Source organism: Lactuca serriola, chromosome 1 (assembly GCF_051521515.1).
Source record: "Lactuca serriola cultivar US96UC23 chromosome 1, Lser_US96UC23_V15, whole genome shotgun sequence".
Lineage (NCBI taxonomy): Eukaryota > Viridiplantae > Streptophyta > Magnoliopsida > Asterales > Asteraceae > Lactuca > Lactuca serriola.
Window position 1 is genome coordinate 206,040,902 of NC_136408.1, and position 12,119 is coordinate 206,053,020.

Below are 12,119 nucleotides of genomic sequence, written 5' to 3' on the forward strand. Positions count from 1 at the left end.
CTGCTCCCGAACGCTCTTCAACAACCGAAAGTGCCTCACCACCCGAAGGTGCATCAACACCCGAAAAGCTCAGCACCACCAGAAACCTCTGTAGCGCAAGACACTCAAGAAATACCTGAAAGCTTATCTATCGAGGGGGAGAATGCCGATATGCTTTATGACGATGAAAGTCAATCCGAACTAGAAGAGATGGTAAACGCTGAATTGGATCCATCCTATGATCCAAATTACCCTCCTCTCGTCAAATGAACCAGAGATCATCCTGTCTCTCAAGTTGTTGGTAATGTCTCTGAAAAGGTTCTGACCCGATCACAACTTAAGGCAAAACAAACTTCCTTATTTTCAAAAGTAGAATTCTGTATGTTTAACTCCTTCGTTTCAAAATTTGAACCAAAGACAGTTAACACTGCTCTTGATCACTCCGATTGGGTTCAAGCCATGCAAGACGAACTGAATGAATTCGAAAGGAACAAAGTTTGGCGCCTCATTCCAACTCCTCAAAATGCCTCAGTTGTTGGTCTTAAATGGGTATTCAGAAACAAAATGGACAAGGAAGGGAACGTGATACGAAACAAAGCACGTCTGGTAGTGAAAGGATACTGTCAGGAGGAAGGAATTGACTATGAAGAAACTTTTTCTCCTATAGCTAGGCTGGAATCCGTTAGAATATTTCGTGCCTATGCTGCACACAAAAACTTTGAAGTCTACCAAATGGATGTCAAGTGTGCATTTCTAAATGGAGAACTTGAAGAAACAGTGTACGTGGAGCAACCTCCTGGATTCGTAAATGAAAGGTACCCTAATCATTGTTATATTTTGGACAAAGCCGTATATGGACTGAAACAAGCTCCGAGAGCCTGGTATGAAACGCTAACAAAGTTTTTAAAGATGTCCAAATTCAAACAAGGTTCGGTTGACCCAACCTTCTTTCGTAAGAAGGAAGGTAACCACCTTATGATTGTTCAAATTTACGTCGATGATATCATCTTTGGCTCAACGAATCCTAGCTTAACGGCTGATTTCAGAAAGCTGATGGAGACTAAATTTGAAATGAGCTCAATGGGTCCAATTAACTTTTTCCTTGGTTTAAATATTAGACAGGGACCCGAAGGCATCTTTATTAATCAGGAAGCTTACACAAAGACTCTCCTGGCAAAATTTGGCATGATGGGAGATTCAAAAGTCAAAGTTCCAATGGCGTTCGGCACCAAGCTCACTCCATCCTTGGATAAGCCAGCAATTGATATTACGCTATATTGCCAGATGATCGATTCTCTGATGTATCTTACTGCTAGCAGGCCTGATATAATGTTCTCTATATGCTACTGTGCTAGATTTCAGGCGAATCCACGTGAACCTCATATGCTTGCAATGAAGAACATACTTCGATATCTTAAGCGAACTACCTCTTTAGGTCTGTGGTATCCTTCCAACTCAGGCTTCTTCGTTCAAGCCTACTCAGATGCAGACCTTAGAGGTTGTGGACTAGACAGGAAAAGCACCACTGGAGGCTACCAATTCCTTAACGGGAAGTTAGTTAGCTGGCAATCAAAGAAACAAACCTGTGTGTCTTTGTCTACAGTTGAAGCAGAACACATTGCAGCTGCCTCATGCACTTCTCAAGTGATTTGGATCCAAAGTCAACTCCGGGACTATGGACTCAATATGAAAAAGATCCCACTATATTGTGACTCTGAAAGTGCAGTTAGGATCTGTCATAACCCAGTGCAACACTCCAAGACTAAGCACATAGCACTGAGGTATCACTTCATTAAAGATCATGTGGAAGATGGAAACGTTGAAATTCAATTTTTTAGAACCATTGATCAACTGGCTGATGTCTTCACCAAAGCCCTTCCTGAAGCGTCGTTCAACAAAATTCTACAAGGGCTAGGTATGATGGAATCAGAGTCAGTACCACAAACTACCTCTCAAACTCAAAAGTAAGAAGCGAAATAGAACGAACGTTCGGGTTCGGGTCTTGTACTCATGTACCGAAATGAACCGAACGCTCGGGTTCGGTTGGATAATCTGCTTTTCGCTCATCAATCAAAGGTGGTTTTCTTGGTTGTAAATTTCATGAACAATTATTCCAAATTCATTTATCTTATTGTCAAAAGTATTTCCTTTTTGAAAATCTATTTTCTTTGGTAACCGAAATAGACCGAACGTTCGGGTTCGGTTCCTAAATTTTTCTCACCCGAAACCAACCGAACGCTCGGGTTCAGTTTTCCAAAGTGTTTCACAACCGAAACCAACCGAACGCTCGGGTTCGGTTTTTCAAAGTTTTTCACAACCGAAACCAACCGAACGCTCGGGTTCGGTTTCTCAAAGTTTTTCACAACCGAAACCAACCGAACGCTCGGGTTCGGTTTCTCAAAGTTTTTCTCATCCGAAATAGACCGAACGCTCGGGTTCGTTTCCAAAGTTTTTTTTTGTTTTACTTTTTATTTTCTTTCTCAGTCTTATTTTTTTTATTTTATTTTATTTATTTTTTTCTTTTCACTATTATTTATCAAAAATTCCAAAAATATTTTTTTTATATATAATATCAAAAACTCCAAAAATATTTTGTTCTTTATTTCCTTTTTGGCTTTAATTTTATTTGTGTGTTTGTTTATGGGGAAATTGTTAAATTAGTTAAGTGTCCCTAGAAGCATGCTGCTGTATGTGTCCAAAGCCTCATCTGATTCTGAATAATCGCCTTAATGACTTGGTATACACAAACCTTGTCTTCCCAATTAGGCTATCACATTTATTCTAATCGTGAGCTACCTAACTCTCTTCTCACAAGAGATAAGAGTTTTCTGCTTAGTCCTATCTTTCACAGCAGAGGTGCTTTTGCTTTCTTACACCATCTGCATTACATTTGTCCATCCCACTCAGTTCACAAACGTAACCCTTGAGACTCTCAGAAATTACCACTGAGGTTTATGGTTACCCAAAAACTGCGTTCATGATCTTAGTTTCGTGCCACTACGAGCTGAGTGAAACCCAAAATTCAATACCCAATCTGAATTGACGGTGAACAATTAATTTGCTCTAGTTTTCACTAATGAATTGATGGACGTATCTTCATGAAATCTCAAAATTTTCTTTTGTGTGATTCCTATGAAATTGTTAAAAACCATAACATTTCTTCCCTTGGGATCCAGTTTTTAATTTTTGTTGAGATTTTATCTTTCCCAGCCAATTTAAAATTATTACCAACCTACTTGTTCAACAGACTACACCGGTCTCCCAAGTACTTTGTTCACTTTCTATCTTATTTCAAGATTAGGACTGTTGAATCAAAGCGAAAGCCACCCTAAGAAGCCTAATTAAAAGAAGCTTTTCAACACTTCTTAATAAGTGTTTGATCGTTATTCAACGGGAAACCATACAAACACTTTAAGGTCTCTCTTGACTTTGAAGAAAGAGATTCGTGCCCGGGATCATTTGTTTCGTGTCTTAATTGACATCACAATTTTTCCTAAAAAGTATTGATTTATTTCCTTTCTTTTAGACCCTTAGCACGAAAATCTTTGATTTTCCAAAATTCTGGTTCTATTAATTACAGGCATTTTCATTGGATTGGTGGTTGATTACAAGCTATGGTTGATTTTAATCCACGTGGGAGTATTCTTCAAAAGACGCCGTTACAATTTGAATGGATAAGATGATGACATGCTGACTCAGGCGGGAGTCTAATCGATTTGATTTCAAACGGCGCTAAAAGGGAACGCGTGCGAATTGGAAACGTCTTATCTCCAAATGACGTCACAGAAGCGCGTGTGAATTTGAAACGGTTTATATTCAAACGGCGCTTGATGGGAGGCGTGTTCCTAGGGGTCTGACACTCTCTCTCATGCGTGATCATCGGCAACCCCAACTGTCACGCATCAGTCAACTCCGAAAAACCCTTCCATTCTCAATCGAAGATTTGGGAAGATCTTTCTCTCTCCTTAAACCCCAGTATAAAAGGCAACACAATCCTTCATTTGCCTCTTTACCGCCTTCAAAATTCCCAGAGAGCCAAAATCCCTTGATTCTTCCCTGTTCATCATCTTCTTCACTCTCTTCAAACAATGGCAAATTCATCTTCTGTTCACGCAACATCCCATATACTTCCCATTCGCCCTCAACAAAGCCTCATCATTGATTTAACTCCTTAGTCTTACGATGGCTTCATGTTCCCCATACAAGAGCTGAATCAGTTCCAATGGAGTTCTTGTCGCAAATCTTTGCGACTGCTCATTATGACAAAGTGGTTGACAGAATCTTCTTTGACGTTTTTAAGCACAAAGCCTCAATTTCCAAGCAACGATTTTGCTCCCTGTTAGGGTTTGAAGCTGACTCTACGAGGGTTAATCCTAAGACGATTCCAATGGGGCACCTGCTCAATATGTTTTACAACATGGGTTATACGGAGGTGCTTACTTCAGTCGCGAAATTCAAGAAGTCGTGCCTGCCTCCACAGTGGAACGGGATGTTCACTGTGTTATTCAAAGGCCTTTCTGAAAGGAGTTCTGGTTCTGATGGTGCCAGTCGACTGTTTCTGTCAATCATGTATGGTATCTACAATGGCATCAATGTAGATTATGGGTCTATTCTTTGGCAACAACTCATCCAGAGTCTCTCCTCTTCCTCAAGGCACTTAGAAGTTTCTTACGCTAGGTTTTGGACCTTAATCACGAAATGGGTGATGGACAAGTACCACGTCCCCATTGTCGTCGGTGCTCCGATGTCTTCGATTGGTACATTTCATACCACGAAGATCATTGTTTCAGATGCTTCCAAGTTTCCATTCAACGGTTCAATTCCGGAGTTTATGTATGGTGACGTTCCAGCTGATAGCCGGATTATCAGAACCTACAAAGAGTTTAAGCGTTCAGGTCCGAGGGATCTCACTCCGGAGATGTTGAAGTCTATTCATGACGCCGACAAGCCTGCTTCAAGAGGCAAGAAGGCTGATAAGGGGAAACAGGTGGCGAAAGGAGCTAAAGGCCCATCTCCAAAGAAGAGGAAACCCACAAAGGCTACTCAGTCTCCGTAGCAAAAGAGGCGAAAAATCCAACCTAGGAGAAAGCTGGTTATCGCTTCCTCCTCCAGCGAGTCTGAGGGTGAGAGTTCGGATTCTGAAGACTCTCCAAGAGGTAACACTCCACCCAGATCTCCTACCCATGAGATTCAAATCCCTCCTTCTCCAATTCCCTTTCCTCCTAAAACTATTCCTACTTTCATTCCCACCATAAACCCCTTTACACACATTCCAAACACTTCAATCCCAATGCCACCACCAATATTCACCGATGCAACAACAACATCCACTGCAAATGTTAGAGCCAACGTATCTGATACGGGGGTTCATACTGCTACACCCGAAACCACTCAAGCACCCGAAACCACACCTACACCCGAAACTACCAAAGCACCCGAACCTACCCCCACACCTACACCTGAAACAACCCAACCCGAACCTACCCATACTACTGCACCACCACCATCTCCCGGTCACGCCTCTGAGGGAGACGAAACATTCCTTGGCGGGGAAAACATGACCTTTGACTCGGTCTACTATAGTCCGTTTCAAGTCCAGAGCGATGATGATGATGATGCTCCGGTTACAAAGAAACATCTCAAGGAGCTCAATGACAAGATTGACTTGCTCATCGCCTCTTCTTCCACATCTCAATCATCACTTTCTGAAGCTGCAGTTCAAAAGATTGTTGATGCTTTCTCAAAGGCTCAACAAGATTCTCTCGCTTCTGCAACCTCCGTCATTGATGCCTCAACAAAAGCCTGTCAGGCTGCGACCGAAAAAGTCGATAAACTATTTTCTGATGCCTCTGCCCTGTTAAAGTCTTTACAGGAGAGTGCAAATGCTGCTAAGACTACGTTGGAACCAATTGTTCAACAATTGGCCACGTCTGTCTCTACTGAGTTGAAGTCCTTCGCTTCATTTCGTCAATCGCTCTCAGACGACAACTCAGCATTTCGTGCTACTATTGACGAGCGTCTCTCAAAGCTTCAAGAAGATCTGGCTGCTGAGAACTCGTTGATAGATGTTTTAGCCCGGAAGACCACTGCTCTGAAGGTCAAGAGTGTTCAACTCTCCAATTCTCAACAAGAGGTTGACTCTCTTCGGACCGAAAATGAGGTGATTAAATCGTGTGTTTCGGATGTCCACTCTTCCATATCCAACATCCTTGAAGCACATGATCCCATCCTGAACTACACTGTGAGGCGAGACCTTGCAGAGAAGCTCGCTCCTGCCCTTGCCCTGCTAAGCAAAATTGAAGGGCTTCTTGATTTCGTGTCCATTCCAAAACAAGGGGGAGAAAAGGAGTCCATGTCTCAACCACCTCCATCCTCAAAGGCAACTCACACAACCGAACCTCCTCCCGTAGGCCAAGCTTCCGGTTCTGGTGTGAAAGATAAAGGAAAGAATATTGATGAAGATGAAGAGGAAGACAAAGAGACTATCGCTGATCTTTTAAAGCGAAAACGTCGAGTCGATGATGCTGATATCAGTGCTCGTGTGGCTAAAGAAGCTGAAGAAGCAGAAAGAAAACAGAAGGAAGCACATGACCTTCTTGAGAGTAGGAAAATTCTTTTTCCTGTCTGGACTCTCGAGAGGATGATAAAAGAAGCCATCGATACTCCAAGCATCTTGTGGCTGGAACCTGTTATATCGCTTGATTGTTCCAACACTGTCGATTCTCAACTCGACATGCCTCTGACCCGAAAGGCGTTCATCTTTCACGCCTTCGCCAACGTTTCAGAGTTCCCTCATCCTCATCCACAGGTTGATCTGGACTTGATTAATTTCTATCTAAAGGCTGCTCTTCCTCCATATCAGACTTGGAGCGCTCAGAAAATTGTAAACGTTCGGGTCTTGAAGCCATACAGTGAAGGGAGCTTCATCAATGTTCGGTTCAAGGTGCTTCAGGGGTCTGCCAAAACCGAACATGCCATTTCTTTAGCAAATCTTCCGAACCTCAATCCCCATGATTGGATCATCTTACACAACATCCTTCTGACCAACGAAGCTGAATACAGTCCGATTATCGACCATTTCAAAAGGATGCTTGTGTGCTACATCATGGAAGTTGCATTGATGGATCAGGAGATAGCGAGCGTCTTCAAGAAGAAACCAACTATATCTCCTATTGGCTCGGCCAGTGATCTAAACCAAATGCAGATGGGCAAAATTGACTCGAGGCGGAACTCAGTCATGTTCACTAGGAACGAAGGACAGAAATGTCTTTTTGCCTTAGCTGATAAACATCTGTACACCACTGCTTGCCTAGAGCATGTGTTGGGGATCATCCACAGATGCAAGCAAAACTCAGCGGATGATATCAAGTACTTCGACGACATGATACATTGGTACATTCGGTTCAGACAGACGATCCTTGCGCTAATCTCTCGTTTGTTTGATACCACGAAGAAAGTTCCTGCTGCTGGCCTAAGCAAGAAGAAGAAGTAGTCTCGCTCCAATTTGACGCAAAGGGGGAGATTGTTGGGTCATGTTTTGTTATGTATTGCGTCGATTGGGCTTGCTAGTTAGTCCGGTTTTGTAACTCCTGTTTGGGCCTGTCCAGCCGTGAGCTTGATAGGGTTTATTATAAATATAGGTGCTTGCATGCATCTAAGAAAAGGACGGAAACAATTGTAACAAAAGAATAGATCGATCAGAATAGTTTCATTATCGTTCTGTAACCCTAAGTCCTCTACAGCGGATGTTCTTAGTCGAGCTCTGCTGAGGATTGTTTGAATCAATCATTCGACATATTGTGATTCAACTTTGTCTTGTTTATTATTTATGTTCTTCATACTACCTGTTACAAAGATCTAATCGATCTTCAAGTTTATTTAATTTCTTATCAATGCAACCTTGTTTATCATACATGTATGGTGTTAGAACACATCCAAGATGTTCTAAAAACCATTTTAACAAAAAGAAAACAAGTTTGAAGAAGATGAAGAAGTAGAAATCGGTTTTTGAAGTGAAATGCACATGCATAGCTTAAATCATTGTTGTGGATCTTCAAGAGATGTATGTTCTTTACCTTAAATTTACTTGTGGCTTGAAAAACCCTTATGAATCTCCATAATTTCGTGGTTAAGAGGCTGTGGTTGTGGTGTTTGGAGAAAAAAAACTAGAGAGAAGGTAGAGAGAGAGTTTTCTAGAGAGAGAAAGAAGAGAGATGTATATGTGGTGGAGAGTGAGAGTGTGAGAGAGAGATATGGGAAGAGAGGGGTCCGAAATTTTGAGTATAATAACCCTTTCTCATCCATTTTGTTTTATAAAATTTAAGTTATTTTATAAAATATCTAAATTTTATATAAAATGTGCACTAAAATCAAGTTTTTATTCATGAAACCTTGATTTTTGACTTATAAATTATGGATGATGTTAATGACTTAAATTTTTATTTTCCTTGATTATATTTCCCTGAATTTAATTGTTTTAAGATAATATTATAAGTTTCATTACTATTTTTATAAAATTATTGATGTTAAACTTTATAAAATTTAGGTTTTAGGGCTTTTATGGTTTTGGAGTTTAATAAACTTTGAATATCAAAAGAAATTGAATATTTGAGACTTCAAATTATCTTATGGTATTATAACCCTTTTATAGTTATAAATAATGTTTGTAATTTATTTTTATCGGTTTATTGGCATTCTATGTAGTGATTCCGAGATTCAAGCGAAATTGAGGAATCAAGTATACTAGTCCTAGTCTTCAACTTTGACTTAAGTTTCTATGAGACTTTGAACTAACTTCTACTTCTAGGTCAAGTGCATGATGTGTGTATATGATTCATGAAATGTTGTTCGAGTCAAAGAGTAACCCGAATATGGATAGTCACTACAGTTAACTAGTTGTAGAATTCACATACCAATGTGAAATCCAAGCTCATTATCCATTGTCTCTATCTGTTTCCAAGATTCTACTAGGTTATAACTTAGCTTCTAGTTACTAAGTCTAATATGTGTAGTGCCTATATGTGTAACTAACTTTATTCAAATCTAGAACTAACTCGAATTTTGACGGTTGTCACAGTAAATTTCCCAAACTTTTCAAGAGGATATAGTCCTTGAAATATTACTTTGCCTTTCCGATTTTGTTTGATGAGTCCCATCGTGTGGGGACCCAAGGACTTCATATCCAATGTTTTTTCCGTCTTTCTCACATTTGGAAACTGAATGTTAATGAACATTTGTATGAAGCGGGGATACAACAGAAAAGTATCCCGAGTAGAAGCTCTGATGTTGATAACAAATTCCTCAAGGATGAACTTTGAGAAATTGAAGCGAAACCCAGCAGCAAGAGATACCAGAGCACCAGTTATGCGCTGAGAGATCTCGTCTGCCCCAGACCTCCTTCCCGAGATGCAACTCACAAAAACATGGGCCAAAAACCTCCAGTATTGGTGTAGCAACTTTTTCAGCGTCGGCAGAAAGGTCCCCTCGTAACTCATTCTTCGTAGAACCCTTCGAACATCTTCGATTCCAATCTCTGTCGGGAAATTGGGTTGATCATCAATTAGCAACGCTTCACGAATAAAGCCTTCATCAATGACAATCTCTCGACCCTGTACTTTTGCTTTCACCGTAAAATTGCCATCATCATCCATGTGTGTCTCCGCAGTCGCCCAAAAATCGCGTATCAAACTTTGATAAACCACCGGATTGATAGTGATTGCAGATGCTAAGCAGCATTCACGCAATCGATGAATCATCGAACGCATATCCGAGTGAACAGCTGGAGGGTCCACGAGTACAATTGCCAGGTTGTGCATATCTGCAAATTTTAGGTTCGCCATTTTCTGCACTCAAACACAACTGTAAGAAACCTCAAAAAATAAAAAAATTTATTTTGAACAAAAAAATATGACCAAAATAAAATTTCATAACATTAAGTTCACTGCCAAGATGTTAAAGGAAATCGTGATAACTAGTGATAACATAGTTTACGGCCAAGAAGTTATCAAAAACTGAAAAATATGTTCTTGGGCCGTAAACTCGAGGTTTACGGTCAAGAAGTTAACAAAAACTGAAAAATCTGTTCTTGGGCCGTAAACTCGATGTTTACGGTCTAAGAATTGTTTTGAAAAACAAAACACGATATCCCTTTAATTGTTTTATTCGAACCGAAAGCAGTAAACACATTGTTCCTGGGCCGTAAACTCGGAGTTTACGGCCTAAGAACTTTCAGTGAAAAAAACCCCAAAAATCAATTCTACACTTCGAATTAGCGCATGGAACTTGAAGATATGTAAATGTAAACGTCTATGGCACCAATATAAATTAAAACCAAGTCCAAAAATCAAGTGCTCGGAGTTTACAACTTAAGCTTACGGCATAATCATACGGTGAAACACAAAACAAATTACATATTTGTGATCTAGAAGTGATTACCTTTGTGATGATGTAAGTGGTTTTCCGAAAATCAAAGAACTTTTTTTTGCCTTTTGAGAGGGTTTAGAGAGAGTTTGCGGCCGGAAACTCGTGAATGAGGAGTTTCCGGCAGTGAACTCCTTTTTACTCCTTTCACCCTCACTTACCCTCTTCCCTGATAATTACCCAGTATTTCCAAAAACTTTGAGGATTAATTTAATTTTTGTTAAAAAAAATAATAAAATAAAATAAGATAAAATAGAATAAAACAAAAAAAACGAAATAAAAAAAATAAAAATTGAGATAGCAAAAGCCACAAAAATAAAATTAAAAATTAAAAATTAAAAGTAAAATTAACATTCTTTCAAAAATAAAAATAAAAATAAAAATAAAAATAAAACAAAATTAAATTAAAAATTAAAAAAAATTGAGAGAAAAATATTTCAACTAAAATAATTTTTACACACCAAATTTAACCACTTTAACCTTTGTGATGTTTGGATCAAAGTTGTTGGACGGCCTTATTCCGCTTGTCGGTACCCTTATCTTCACATCTTCTTCTGACCGATTGCCAGTATTGTGGTCCACTTAAGCACGAAAGATTTGTGACATTTTTGGACATTTTACCAATGACATGATTCAAGCATATACCTAATTGTAAATTTCTGTAATTATGATAACTCCCAAATCTTAAATAAATTCACCTTATGACCATTTAACTGACTACAACCAGGGATATTGTTGTCCACCTAAATCGAGCAGCGAGATCTACAGACAATCTGTATGAGTTCAATTTTTAAGTGTACTGGAACGTGTTTCCCGCTTCCTGATATGCCCCAGCCATCAAGAACTTCCAGAGTACTCCTTACACCGGGTGAGCAGACAACCATTCAGAGAAAAGATTGATTCAGAATTTAATAACTTATCACTTCAGAGGAGTTGAGAAGTAGAGGGTTGCATATGCTGTGTACCAGGTCGGATTTGAAGTCACGCAAAGTAGACAACATATGGCTAACAGATAGGAGGAGTTTCATAGATGTAACATGCAGAGAAATAGAGTTGCATATGTTTCAATCCAGGTCGGATCTCTTCCAATCACGCAAAGGGTGCAACATATGACTAACAGACGGAAAGAAAGAAAATGATATTCTACAGACCTAATTTATCGGAATTTACCAGTTGCCCCATCTAACCGGAATTAAGGACAGAATCCGCACATCGAGGAAAAGTTAATCCATGGTTCCAAGTACGGGTTCAATTAATGTGACGAGTAGATTCTCATGTTTATCTCCCTGCTCAACCTATCCGAGCATCGTGACATCAGGTTAAACGGATCTAACTAGGTCAAAGTTCGTCAAGTCCTCAAATTCATCAGGTTCAACTTTCCTAGTCAAGTCCATTTTAAAATCTTTCGTGCCTACCAGCACATCGAGTACAGAGCGTAGACGATTCAACTTAGGTACGTTACGCCGATTCAGGTTTCCCTTTATCACTTGTTAATTTCATTTCCCATCACAGTACATACAACCGAAGTTGTCAACAATAAATTTTAAAATGTTGAACAAAAATGACACTATTTTTGGATTTTTGTATTTTTTTTTAATGTTTTTGGAAATGACACTATTTTTGGATTTTTGTAATTTTTTTTTATGTTTTTGGATTTTTATTTCTCCCCCTAAATTTGTGCATAGGTGAAAATACGAAACAAAATAATGCGCAAATTTTAA